Here is a 15091-nt window from a genome sequence, read left to right on the forward strand (position 1 = left end):
TTCTAACTGGTGTGAGATGGTATCTCATTGTGGTTTTGATTTGCATTTCTCTGATGACCAGTGATGATCAGCATTTTTTCATGTGTCTGTCGGCTGTATGAATGTCTTCTTTTGAGAAATGTCTGTTCATATCCTCTGCCCACTTTTTGATGGGGTTGTTTGTTTTTTTCTTGTAAATTTGTTTGAGTTCTTTGTAGGTTCTGGATATTAGCTGAAACTGGATCCTTTCCTTACTCCTTATATGAAAATTAATTCAAGATGGATTAGAGACTTAAATGTTAGACCTAATACCATAAAAACCCTAGAGGAAAACCTAGGTAGTACCATTCAGGACATAGGCATGGGCAAAGACTTCATGTCTAAAACACCAAAAGCAACGGCAGCAAAAGCCAAAATTGACAAATGGGATCTCATTAAACTAAAGAGCTTCTGCACAGCAAAAGAAACTACCATCAGAGTGAACAGGCAACCTACAGAATGGGAGAAAATTTTTGCAATCTACTCATCTGACAAATTATGTATTCTTACCAATTTAAAACATAAAGCCATTACCTAAAGTGAACAGATTTTCTAAAGAAGAAAGAGAAGCCCAACTATAAGTACTATTAATACCCTGCACATAGTAGGTACTCAATATATCTCGTTTTAAGTGTTAGCTATAGATTACCATCAGATAAGCTTTAATTTACTCATAAGCAAGTGCTCCATATATTCACACCAGAGATACCATTTGATTCCTCAGTTCTCAGAAATGTCCTCTGTCAGTAAATTTACAGTCATTTTTACACTCAACTATCAGAATTTGATAGGTTATTTATGACACTCTGGCAATTACATTGCAATTTCCTCACCAATCTAAGAACTCTTATCTACTATACAATTTATAATATCAATGTTATTTTTACTCTGCCAAAAAATAAAGTGTTTTTATTGCAGTGATTTATCCTGCAGATGTGTTACTTATACATACACATCTACTATAAATCAAGCATTGGAGATGAGAAAGAACAAAATTAACAAACATAAAACAAAAAAGGGAGTGAGATGATGTCCTAGTGAACAGCAGGAAATTAAACTCCCAGCCTTGCTTCCATTAAGAAATTTTGGCGAGATAAAGATCAAGAGCACAGCTTAAGCAGTTTGTGAACAGCTGCACAAGTCCCAAAATGATATATGATTTTTTTGCATTACAAGCTTCATTGCTAACTTGTAGCAGTTTTGGTAAATAGTTGAACAGGTACAATTAAATTTGATACATTATGGAAATACACAGGACCAAGATGAACAATTGTAAAGTAATCTAAACTTAGAAATTACTCCAAATGAACAAAAAGATTATAACTTGAAAAGTTATTTTTAATAGATATTAAAGATATCTATTAAAGCAGATAATAGTTATCTATTTATTAACTAATATATTTATTTTAATATTAATATTTCAACATTGTTTTCAAAAGCATACTGTGTCGAGAGACAAAGTGTAGCATTTGTGACACTCAGCAAACTTTTAGAAAATTAAGATAATTTTTGATACCAATTTCAAGTAAAATGTCCTTCACCATATCTCTCATAAAAATAAGCTAAATTTAAAACAAAAAAGTCATGCACTAAGATATCACAATATCTATGAGATAAGAGTAAGCAACAAACTAAAAACTACTGAAATTTTAAAAATATATTGTTACAATTTTTTTTTTTTAATTTTAGAAATTTGACATCCTTGCCATAAATCACTACAATCTGTAAAGTATGCTTCTTCCTCATGGCCCTTTTTCTATATAGGCCTGTAAGTAACTTCCCAACATATACACTGCTACAAAGAACCACAAGTCCACTTACTCAAAAACTGGGTCAACTCCTTTTAAGCTTCCAATGCCTTTAATGTTTCAAGGCAATTCAATAATTCATTTGAAGTCAAATAGGTTGAAATCACATTCTTGGAGCTTTGACAAGAACAGTCGTTTATTGTTTACTTAATCATGTCATGCATGAGAGTTTGGTTGTGTCTTCCATACCCACCTTCCAACTCAATGGAGTCAACACTGCACTCCATTATGCCATGTACCACAAAATGGCCAGGACAAACAATAACAGTGTCACCTTCATAGCAGGCATTTATAACAATGGATCACTACAGAACTAGAAAACAACATACTTGCAAATATACACCCTCACATGGTTTGGATCTGTGTCCCCACCCAAGTCGCATGTTCAATTGTAATCCCCAATGTTGGATGTGGGGCCTAGTGGGAGGTGACTGGGTCATGGGGACAGTTTCTAACAGTTTAATACCATCCCCCTAGTGCTGTCTCATGATAGAGTTCTCACGAGATCTGGTTGTTTAAAAGTATGTAGCACCTACCCTCTCTCTCTCTCTCTCTTCCTCCTGCTCCAGCCATGTAAGCCTTGCCTGCTTCCCCTTCACCTTCCACCATGACTGTAAGTTTCCTGAGGCCTCCCCTGCCATGTGTCCTTATGACCTGCAGAACTGTGAGCCAATTCAACCTCTTTTCTTTATAAATTACCCTGTTTCAGGTATTTATAGGCTGTGTGCAAAGTGACAAATATACACCCCCACAAAGCAACTTGAGTATTATTCCAAGTGCCTTCATATCTCACTCTGAAAATAGAGCCAACACTGCACACTGAAGCATCTCCTTTGGTAGTGGACTGAACCAAATGAACACCTGGTAAATGGCTACTGCTGATGAAAGGCAGGGTTCTCACTACTTCCTATATAACAGAAAACCATCTCTGGGAAGCTTTTTGTAGAATTCATGAAAACGTATGGTGAATCAGAAGGAAAAAAGCCACTTGCAGCAAGAAACTCTCCTTTTACCTGTATTTCTATCTCTTCCCCCAAGGCACCTGGCAAAGCCTGTCCGTGAATAGGGTCCACAGCAGACCAGTCATCTTGGTGAAGGAGATCTCATGGGTGGAACTACTGACCACTGGATGGACACCCTTTGCTTAGATGTTAGAATTCTGATAATCAAACACATACCATGAAGAAACCAAACAAACGTATCAGTTCTCAGTAAGACAGCAAGGAAGAAAAGATGCTAACTAGCTAAGAATTACAAAGACACACATACCTCAACAAAGGATTCTCCACGAGTTTTAGCTTTTGCTTCACCTGTTCAATCTCTGAATACAATTTTAACCCTTCAACCATGGAGATATTTTCCTGCTCAAAGCTACAATTTGACAAACTGCTTCTCAGATTAAAAAATTTGCTGTAAATCTCCTCACATTGAGACAACAGATTGTGGCAGTCACGTCCTGAAGGAACTCCAGTTTTCAAGAATGTCATAATGCCTGAGAGTTTAAAAGCAAACTGAAATCCATTGCCTTTCAGACACACTTTTTCTCATTAAGAAAGCCCATCTAGTCCTCAAAGACCCACTAAGAAAAGTGCTTTATAACTCAGGTACATGTTAAGTCTCCCTGAATAGTACTCTAAGTGGTAGCTGTTGAAAGTTTGAAGCACCACTTCATTAAAGTCACTAATTTTTCTTCTTTTGAGGAATTGTTTTTTCTTAGATCCAAACATTTGTGCTTTAGAATTACCTAAAGTTCATATTGTACAATTTGTAATCATTATTTAATAAGAAATTATTTTCTTCTCATATCTTAGATTCAAAATCTTAATAAGGAGTGGGTGGCAAGGGCCAACTGGGGAATAGGTATATAGAGCAAAGTAAATTGTTTCACAATGGTTAAGACTGCCATGTTTTTCAGAGAACTGAATGTAATTTTAAAATGTTTTAAAAGATTACCATATTTATAGGATCAAAAATTAGAAATTACTCAAATTGTCTAGTCCTTCCTTGCACTTAAAGCACTATATAAGCAAAAATTGTGATGAATATTCCCTGAGAAAGATCATGGGATTTCAAAAAAATAAACCTTTGAGATTCTGAGGGGGAAAAAATGCTGTCATTATTAGAGAATGATTAACACAAAATAACCTCGTACTGGACAACCTTACTAGCACTTGAAATTTATTCATTTACATAAATTCTCAAATATAATGACAGAACAAAAAGTATGTCTCAATGTAATAAAATAACTTATAAATGTACAGTCAATAGATATTAAACTAATGGGTTTAACACTAAAATATTGCCATTACCTGTAGTTTTAAAATAATTGCTTTATTTTTCAGTTAAATGTATATCAACTAGCTGTTCCTTAGGTTACAGCTTCTCAATTCTGATATTAGAATCACCTAGGATCTTTCAAAAATACAGATGCTCAGGCCAACATCCAGAGCAATAAAAACTGGTCTCTGAAAGTAGAGAGGTATTTTTTTAAAGTTCCCTAGGGATGTAATGTGTAGCCAAAGTTGACAACTACTGTCTTAGATGACTATTGTTTTTTTAACTTAGTCATGTTCTGAAGAAGATGGGGGGGAAAAGCAGAACAAAACCCTAATTCATATCAAATTATGGTGAACACTCAATATTTAAAATGAACAGAGGATTTTATTTTCTTGCTTTTCAAGTAAATGTATTACGTAAAGCTTGAAAAAGTAGGGATTTTGTCTACTTTGGCTACCCACACTCAATTAAAGATATTCTAGAAATCTACTTTGCAGATAAGAAATTAGGAACCAAACCACTGGTCTATTAAGTCGTGAAGATTAAGACTAAAATTTTAAAATAAGTTTCTTAGCATTTCCAATATCCATGCAAGTTAGCTTATTTCTTCTCATTAGATTGAAACTTCATAGTCTAGAACCAATAAACCAGCACCATCTTCAGACCCCTAAGTTCTGAAGCAGTGTGTTTTGAATTAGAAAGGAAAGTATTTGCCACACGGTGCAAAATCAAGACAGTGATTTGATCTTGCTGGCTGATAGCTCTACTCCTATCTTAGCCCAAGGACCTCTTTAGAGTCTGCCTGCATTTGGTAACATTCCAGTCCCTCCATCAAGTACCACAGTTTCTTCTCCATAACTAAAAACAATTCCTCCCTTATGCTGTCCCATCTGCCAGTGATGTACAAGGCATGTATGGAAATCATTACTTGTTCACACATGCAAGGTTCTCAAATCAGAGTACAATTTTTGTCCACATACAGATCAAATTTGCCAGATATGCATTATATTCTCCTACCATTACATTCTACTTCAATCAAAACCAATGACTACTCTTTAAGAGCAAGTGTATCAAACCTAGAAAATACTCAAGCTTTTTGATGTTCTGGGATTGTACTGAACACACTATAGAAAAATAAGAAATGCACAATGGAAAAATTAGAAAGGCTAAATAGAAATCACAGCCAACTTATGAAAGCTGAAATCAGACATACATAATTCTAAACCACGTAGAACCATTAACCAGGTTTTCATTTTTTAAATTTTATTATTTACTACTTAAACCAAGAGAAACTTACTAAATCAAATCAAACTGCATGAAAATGTAAAGACTTCTTGCCTTGTCTTATATAGTCAAATCATCTTTCACATAGGAAAAACAAATTACCTTCTACAATTTTTTTTAATGTGAGTTCTAATTTTATTGCAGCATTGCCTAATAATTTACTGCTCATGAATATAGGAGAAAATTACTGATCTTAGGGCACCATCTAGTGGAAAGATAAGTGTCACATGTAACAAGACCAGCATAGAACAACTACTTAATTTAGGTTGCATGATTAATTTTGGTATTTTTCTATGGAAGGGATTTTCCTTGTCAAAATATGATAAATTAGAAGAATGTGTTTAGGTATTTTGGATTCATCTGTTAGTTTAACCTAGTATGTTTTACTATAGGAACTTAAGAGTAAAGCCATATAGCTTAAAAAGTATTCTTTAAAAGTTTAAAGCAAAAAAGTCTCTATAATTCAAACAAGTTCACTCTTTGAAAACAACAATTGTCATTGAATAGATGTTCACAAACCTCCTGATTTTAGACTCAGTTTATAAACAGTAAAAGCAGGTTTCTCTGCACTTGTTTGTTTCATTTAATAACTTGAAAAGGGGTTGCACTATTTGTATATTGGTCTATTTCTGTCTATAGGCCCTTGGAGTAAGAGTGTGCATGTGTGTGTGTTGTGCATGCGTGTGTATGTGTGTCTCACAAAGGTAAAATTAAGCCATGATAACTATTTTTTCAATATGTACAAGATTAGTAATAAACACAATCTCAACTGAGGTTCAACACATCTGACAAAATAATCATATGCATCATCCTTTTCTTCACTCCAACTCTTCCAAATGTTTTGGTAGGAAAACCTGAAAAATAACTTAATATCATTCAAATTTAATCACTGGCTCCAAATGTTAGGATTCTGGAGGGATGAGAGCTAAAGAATAAATCAAAGCAATTCTCATATCTCAGAGAATGCTGCATATTTGCTATGGTTATCAGTTGAGTCATACAAGATAATGGCCTTCTTTGGATCAGCTAGAGGGGTTTTTCTACAACATTCTTTTTTTAAAACTTTCTTTTTATCAGAAGTAGTATTTATTTACCGCCTATAACTGGGCAGATAGTAGTTCCATTTGTTGAGATAGAAAACACTGGGAGAGAAACAGGTTTGGGGTTGAAAATGAAGAGTTTTGTCTTCACCATGTTCAGGTTGAGATGACTATCTGACCTCCCAGTAATGATGTCAAGTGTGCAGAGGAATACACAAGCCCAGAGATCCAGGGAAAGGTCAGGGCTAGAGACATAAATCTCGGAGGTGTCAGCATATTAATAGTTTTAAAGCAGAAAATGAGATCATCTAGGGACATAATATAAAGCAGCAGTTCTCAATCCTGGTTGCACATTAGGGTCCCCCAGGACACTTTAAAAAATTGATTCCCTAGCCCAGACCAATAAATCAGATATCTGTGGAGGGAGGGGGGTTAGCATCCACATGTTTTTTAAAGCTCTCTAAGCACTTTAACAAATTTTTATGACAAAAAATTCTAAACATATAACAGATAAAATAGTATCATGAATATCATGTATCCATCAGTCAATTCCAATAATTACCCACTTAGGAGCAATCTAATTTCATCTATACCTCACCAACCTACCCTCTGCTCCTCTCCTCCCAACATCCTTACCCTGGCTTATTTTGAAGCAAATCTCAGATACATAAAATCATTCACAAATTTTTAGCTCTAAAATAAATCTTTATGCCAAAAAAGTTTTAATTTCTAATATTACCAAATACCCAGTCAGTACTCAAATTTTCCTAATTTTCTCTTTGCTGTTGTTGTTTTACAGTTGACTTACTCAAATTAGGATCCAAAAAAGGCCAGCTGTGGTCCTTAATGGATGTGTCTCTTAAATCATTTTTATTCTATACATTACCCCTTGCTCTTTTTACCCTTGTAATTTATTTAATAGCTTCCCATACGCTGAATTTTGTTGATTACTTCTCCAGGGGGTCATTTAACATGTTTTTCTGTTTCCTTTCTTTCTAGTAAACTGATAGTAAGATCTAGAGCCTGATGGGCTTCAGGAAAGATTTGTTGGCAGGAATACTTCAAGTGAGGCATGATGTACTTACATCAGGAAGCGCATATAGCAAGTCCTCTAATGTCAGCCTTTCATTCAATGTCTTTCATTATATAAGGGAATAAACATCAATTCCTAGCCATAGTCACAGCCTGTGTGGAGTTTTCATGTTTTCCCACGTCTGCATGGGTTTTCTACATGTACCCTAGCTTCCCACATATGAAAGATGTGCATGCTAGCTGAACTGGTGTGTCAACATCCTCCCAGTCTGAGTGTGGGTGTGAGTTCACCGTGGGATGAAATGGCATTCTGTCTCATGCTGGTTCCTATCTTGCACCCTAAGCTGCCATGATAGGTTTTGGCCACCTGCAATCCTGAACTGGAACAAGCAAGTTGGAAAATGAAAACATGAATATGAATTACTGTCAAATAAAAAATTTTAAATTAGACAATAATCATATAAATGCACAAAAATAAACAATGCAGTATAAAATCGCCCAGCAAGTCCATCAAGTTTGTGACTGGTTTGAACCACATGGTGGTAAAGGGTAGTCCTTACAATATTTACTTTGCTGACATTTATTCCTCAATTTGACCAACAACCACCATGAATGACTGCCATGACTCACTGATTCACCAAAAATTGGGTAAATAATTATTTTGTTTTCTTACATGTATACAGGATTCACATTTATTTCAATGTTCAAGATTAAAATTGTTTTGGGTCTTTATTAGAAGTTTGGTGATGTTTTTGTGACCAGAAATATGCCATAGGACCTTTAACTTTTGTTTATATGTATTAGCCTATGGTAACATTAGTTTTGCTGTTTCACTTAAAGTTGAAGTTTCCAAGAACCTGTCAACAACAGTAAGTGAAGACCTCTATAATGCCTAGCCATCTCTTTTTGTGAGGTTAAGACTGATCAATGGATTCAGGTGTTGTCAACCTGATTCATCCACTACAAAGTTCTCTATTAATTTTTTACCTAAAGATTATAGCAGTCATGGAGGATCACTGCCTATAACCTTTATTTCATTAGTGGTTACAAAATATGGATATTCTATCATTCCTTCTTCATGTAGTGGTTGGAACACGTCTATAAGGAAAATCCCCAAGTTATTATAATGTGCTTCCAAGGTAGAGTAGATTAGAAAAAGAAGAGTAATAGGATTGATCCCTTGATAACTCGAACACTCTAAAAAGTTAAAGCATGAGAGAAGAGCTGGGCAAGATGGCTAGAAAACCAAGCCAGTGAGACACGAAATGAACAGTGCTGTCACAGAGGCTGAGAGGACAGTGTGTTAAGATGGGAATGGAGGAGGCGGAGCAAGGTGGTAGAAAAGAAGGCTCCTCTGATCATCCTCTGTGCAAGGACACCAATTTAACAACTAACCACACAGAAAAACAACTTCGTCAGAACTAAAAATCACACGAGCACCTATAGTACCTGGTTTTAAGTTCGTATCACTGAAAAGAGGCATGGAAGAGATTGAAAAAACAGTCTTGAATTGCCAATGCCACCCCTCACCCACCCTCCTGTGTGGTACAGAGAGCATATCTGGGCGCTGGAGGAGAGAGAGCACTGCAATTGTGAGGCGTTAAACTCAGCTGTCCTGCTACAGCAGAAAGGAAAACTGGACCAAACTCAGCTGATGCTCACCCATGGCGGCATTTAAACCAGGCCCAGCCAGAGCGGAATCACTCCTCCCAGCAGTCCAAACTTGAGATCCTGTAAACCTCGCCACTGAAGGCTAAAGCACTTTGTGTCTCTAAGTAAACTTGAAAGGCAGACTAGGCCATAAGGACTGTGACTCTTAGGTGAGTCCTAGGGCTGAACCGTAGGGCTGAACCGGGCCGAGAGCACAGTAGACTTGGTGGGGGCACACAACCTACTGAGACATCAGCTGAGGTGGCTAAGGGAGTGCTGGCATCACCCCACTCCTAAACCCAGACTGCAAAGCTCACAGCTCTAAAGGAGACCCCTTCCCTCCACTTAAGAAGGGGAAGAGTGGTGAGGTCTTCATCTTCCATCTTGGATACCAGCTCAGCCAGAGCAGGACACGTCACCAGCCAGATTTGTGAGGCTCCCTCACCCCACATTCCAGGCCCTAACTCCCAATCCCCAATGACATTTCTAGACACATCCTGGGTTACAAGGACCCAGTCCTGCCAGCATTCATCGCTTGCCAACTGAAGACCCCTTGGGCCCTGAATAACCAGCAGTGATACCCAGGTACTATGTCAAGGGCCTTGGTGAGCCACTGAGACTTGCTGGCTTCAGGGGAGACTCAGCACATTCCCAGCTATGGTGGGCCACAGGCCGAGACTCCTTCTGCTTGAGAAAAGTAAAGGGGACTTCATCTTGCACCTTAGATACTGGCACAGCCACAGCGGGGTAGAGTACCCAGTGGGCTATTAGTGTCCCTAATTCCGGGACTTGATTCTTGAATGGCATTTCTGGACCCGTCCTGGGTCAGAGGGAGGGAAGCCCACTGCCGTGAAGGGTGAGTCCCAGGCCAGGCAGCATTCACCACCAACCGAGTCGAGAGACCTGGGGCCTTACGGGAACATCAACAATAGTCTGGCAGTAGTCCTTGTGGCCTGGGATGGTGGTAGCTACGGGGTGAGGCTCCTCTGCTTTTGGAAAGGGGACAGAAGTGTGAGAAGGACTGTATCTTGTGGTTTGAGTGTCAGGTCAGCCACAATACAACAGAACACCAGGCAGACGTCTAAGGTTTTGACTCTAGTCCCTGACTTCAGGACAACATCTCTGGATCCAACTGGAGCCTGGGGGACCTCATCACCCTGAAGGGAAAGACACAGGCCTGGCTGGCTTCGCCACTTGCTGATTGTTAAGCACCAGGTTCTTGAGCAAACATAGGCAGTAGCCAGGATGTGGTTATAGTAGGCCTTGGGTGAGACTCAGTGGCATGCCGGCTTCAGGTCTGACCCAGTACAGTCACTGTAGCGGTGGACACAGGGTAGTTGTGTCACTCCACCCCCAACTTCAGGCAACTCAGAAGAGAAACTCTGCTTGGGAGAAAGTAAGGGAAGAGAACAAGAGTCTCTGCCTGGTAATCCAGAGAATTATCCTGGATCTTGCCCAAGACCATAAAGGCAGTACCTCTATGAGTCTACAAGAACCATAGTGTTACTGGACTTGGAGTGCCCCCTAAAGCAGGTACAGCTTAGATCACAACACTCAAGTCTCTTCAAATATCTGAAAAGCCTTCCTAAGAAAGACAAGTACAAACAAACCCAGACAGTAAAGACTATAAGTAAGTACCTAACTCTTCAATGCCCAGACGCAGATGAACACCTACAAGAATCAAGACATTCCAGGAAAATAATACCTCACCAAATGAACTAGATAAAGCACCAGGGCTCTTCCTGAAGAAAGAGCGATACATGACCTTTCAGACAGAGAATTCAAAATAGCTGTTTTGAGAAAACTCAAGAAAATTCAAGGCAACACAGAAAAGAAATGCAGAATTCCATCAGATAAATTTAACAAAGAGACTGAAATAAAAAGAATTGAGCAGAATTTATGGAGCTGAAAAATGCAGTTGGCATACTGAAGAATGCAACAGTGTCCATTAATACCAGAATTGATCAAGCAGAAGAAAGGATAGTGAGCTTGAATATAAGCTATTGGAAAATACACACTCAGAGGAGAAGAAAGAAAAAACAATGAAGCATGTCTACAGGATGTAGAAAATAGCCTCAAAAGGGTAATTCTAAGAGTTATTGGTCTTAAAGAGCAGGTAGAGAAAGAAATGGGGGTTGCAAGTTTATTCAAATCCTCCTTAAGGATAGGTCATATGTTAGGTATCAAAACAAGTCTTCAAACATTCAAAAAAACTGAGATAATATCAAGCACCTTCTCTGACCAAAAGAGAATAAAACTAGAAATCAATAAGAGGAATTTTGGAAACTATGCAAATACATGGAAATTAAACAATATGCGCCTAAATGATCAGTGAGTCAATGAAGAAATTAAGAAGAAATCTGAACAATTTCTTGAAACAAATGATAATGGAAATACAACATAGAAAAACCCATGAGATACAGTAGAAGTAGTACTCAAAAGAAAGTTTATAGCTATAAGTGCCTACATCAAAAAGAGGAAAAACTCCACATAAATAATCTAACAATGCATCTTAACGAACTAGAAAAGCAGGAGGAAACCAAGCCCAAAATTATAAGAAAATAAATAATAAAGATCAACACAGACATAAATAAAACTGAAATGAAAATACAAAACATCAATGAAACAAAAGGTTGTTTTTTAAAAAGTTAAACAAAATTGACATACCCGAACTAAAAAAAAAAAAAAAAAAGATAAGAATAAATAAAATCAAAAATGAAAAAGGAGACACTACAACTGATATTGTAGAAATTCAAGAATTTGATTCCTAGTATCACTGGTGGATAGTATAAGCAACTATATACCAATAAATCAGAAAATCTAGAAGAAATGCACAACTTCCTAGATATATACAACCAATCAAGATTGAATCAGGAAGAAATCTAAAACCTGAACGGACCAAGAAGTAACAATGTTGAAGCTATAACAAAAAGTCTCCCAGTAAAGAAAAGCTCGGGACTGATGGCTTCACTGCTGAATTTTACCAATCCTCCCCAAACTATTCCAAAAAATAGAGAAGGGGGGAATACTTCTAAACTCATTCTACAAGACCAGTATTACCCTGATATCAAAATCAGACAAAGATACATCAAAACAAAACAAAACAAAACAAAGAAAAGAAAAAGAAAGAAAACTACAGGCCAATATCTCTGATGAATATTGATTCAAAAATTCTCAACACTACCAAACCAAATTCACTAATATATTAGATCATTCATCATGATCAAATGTAATTTATCCCTGGGATGCAAGGATGGTTCAACATACATAAATCAATGTGACATATGATATCAACAGAATGAAGGATAAAAACCATGTGATCATTTCAATTGGTGCTGAAAAGGCATTTCATCAACATCCCTTCATGATAAAAACTCTCAAAAAGCTGGGTACAGAAGGAACATATCTCAACATAATAAAAGTCATATACAGCAGACCCATAGCTCTTATCATACTGAATGCGGAGAACTCAAAGTCTTTCCTGTAAGATTTGGAACACAAGGATGCCCACTTTCACTACCGTTATTCACCACAGCACTAAAAGTCCTAGCTAGAACAATCAGAAAAGAGAATGATATAAAGGGCATCCAAATTGGAATGGAAGAAGTCAAGTTATCCTTATTTGCAGATGATGTGATCTTATATTTGAAAAAAAACCTAAAGACTCCACCCAAAAACTATTAGAAGTGATAAATTCAGTCAAGTTGCAGAATACAAAATCAATATGTAAAAATCAGTAGCATTTTTATATGACAACAGTGAACAATCTGAAAAAAAAATATATAAGTACCCCCTTTTAAAATAGTTACACATAAAATTCAATACCTAGGAACTACCCAAAGAAGTGAAAGATTATAATGAAAACTATCAAACAGTGATGAAAAAAGTTAAAGAGAACACCAAAAAAGGAAAAATATTCCATGTTCATGGAATGGAAGAAGCAATTTTGTTAAAATGTCCATACTACCCAACGCAATCTACAGATTCAATGCTATCATAAGGAAAAAGAACAAAACTGGAAGAATCACATTATCTGACTTTAAAATTATATTACAGAGCTATAGTAACCAAACTGCATGGACTGGCATAAAAACATACACAGAGACCAATGATAAAGAATGATAACCAAAAAACAAATCCCACACATACAGTGAACTCATTTTCCACACAGGTGCCAAGAACATACACTGGGAAAACTATAGCTTCTTCAGTAACTGGTGCTGGGAAAACTGGGTATCTATATGCAGAAGAAGGAAACTAGACTCCTATCTCTTGCTATACACACAAATCAAATCAAAATGAAGACTTAAATCTAAAACCTCAAATTATAAAAAACCCTTAAACTATAAAACTACTACAAAAAAAAATTAGGGTTTTCTCTAGAACATTGGTCTGGGAAAAAACTTATTGAGTAATACCCTACAAGCACAGACAACCAAAGCAGAAATGGACAGACGGGATCAAGTCAAGTTAAAAAGCTTCTTCATAGCAAAGGATACAATCAACGAAGTGAAGAGACAACCCATGGAATGGGAGAAAATATTTGCAAACTACCCATCTGACAAGAAATTAATAACCAGAATATACATGGGGCTGCAAACAACTCTATAGGAAAAAATCTAATAATCAAAAAATGGGCAAAATATTTGAATAGCCATTTCTCAAAAGAAGACATACAAATGGCAAACAGGCATATGAAAAGGTGCTCAACATCATTGATCACCAGAGCAATGCAAATCAAAACTATAATGAGATATCATCTCACCCCAGTTAAAATGGCTTATATCCAAAAGACAGGCAATAATAAATGCTGGCAAAGATGTTAAGAAAAGGAACCACACCAGGCACGGTGGCTCATGCCTGTAATCCCAGTACTTATGGAGGCCAAGGAGGGTGGAACACTGGAGGTTGGGAGTTCGAGACCAGCCTGACCAACATGTCTCTAGTAAAAATACAAAATTAGCCAGGTGTGGTGGCACATGCCTATAATCCCAGCTATTCAGGAGGCTGAGGCAGGAGAATCGCTTGAACCCGGAAGGCGGAGGTTGTGGTGAGCTGAGATGGCGCCATTGTATTACAGCCTGGGCAACAGGAATGAAACTCCATCTCAAAAACAAAACAAAACAAAACAAAACAAAACAAAACAAAACAAGAAAAGAAAAGAAAAGAAAAGGGAACCATTCTACACTGTTGGTGAGAACGTAAATTAGTTAAATTACTATGGAGAACAGTTTGGAAGTTCCTCGAAAAACTAAAAATGGAGCTACCATATCATCCAGCAATCCCACTCCTGGGTATATATCCAAAAGAAGGAAAATCAGTATATTGAAAAGATACCTGAACTCCTACATTTATTTGCGGGACTGTTTACAGTAGCTGAGGAACCTAAGTGTCCATCAACACATGAATGGATAAAGAACACGTGAGACTTATACACAATGGAATACTATTCAGCCATAAAAAAGAATGAATCATTTGCAATGACAGAGATGAAACTGGGGATCATTATGTTAAGTGAAATAAGCCAGGCACAGAAATATAAACATTGCATGTTCTCACTTATTTGTGGGATCTAAAAATCAAAACAATTGAGCTTATAGAGATAGAGGGTAGAAAGTTGGTTACTACAGGCTAAAAGGGAAGTGGGGGGGTGAGGGGAAGGTGGTGATGGTTAATTAGAAAGAATGAATAGAAACTATTAGTTCACAGCACAACAGAGTGACTACAGTCAATAACATAATTGTACATTTTAAAAGAACAAAAAGAGTCTAATTGGATTGTTTATAACACAAAGGATAAGCACTTGAAGAGAAGGATACACCATTCTCCATGAGGTGATTATTTCACATTGCATGCCTGTATCAAAACTTCTCATGTAACCCATAAATATATAAACCTACTATGTACCCGCAAAAATTAAAAATAAAAAAATAAAGATAGAAGTAGTGATCAAATACCTAGAATGCAGTCAAAAGGTCAAGC

General features: G+C 37.0%; 1 pseudogene; it reads right to left on the bottom strand.

Annotated features, from left to right (window-relative positions):
• Positions 1-15091, bottom strand: part of LOC100427776 (SHC SH2 domain-binding protein 1-like) — a 40289-nt pseudogene that overhangs the window by 18423 nt on the left and 6775 nt on the right.

This window comes from Macaca mulatta, chromosome 19 (genome assembly GCF_049350105.2).
Source record: "Macaca mulatta isolate MMU2019108-1 chromosome 19, T2T-MMU8v2.0, whole genome shotgun sequence".
Lineage (NCBI taxonomy): Eukaryota > Metazoa > Chordata > Mammalia > Primates > Cercopithecidae > Macaca > Macaca mulatta.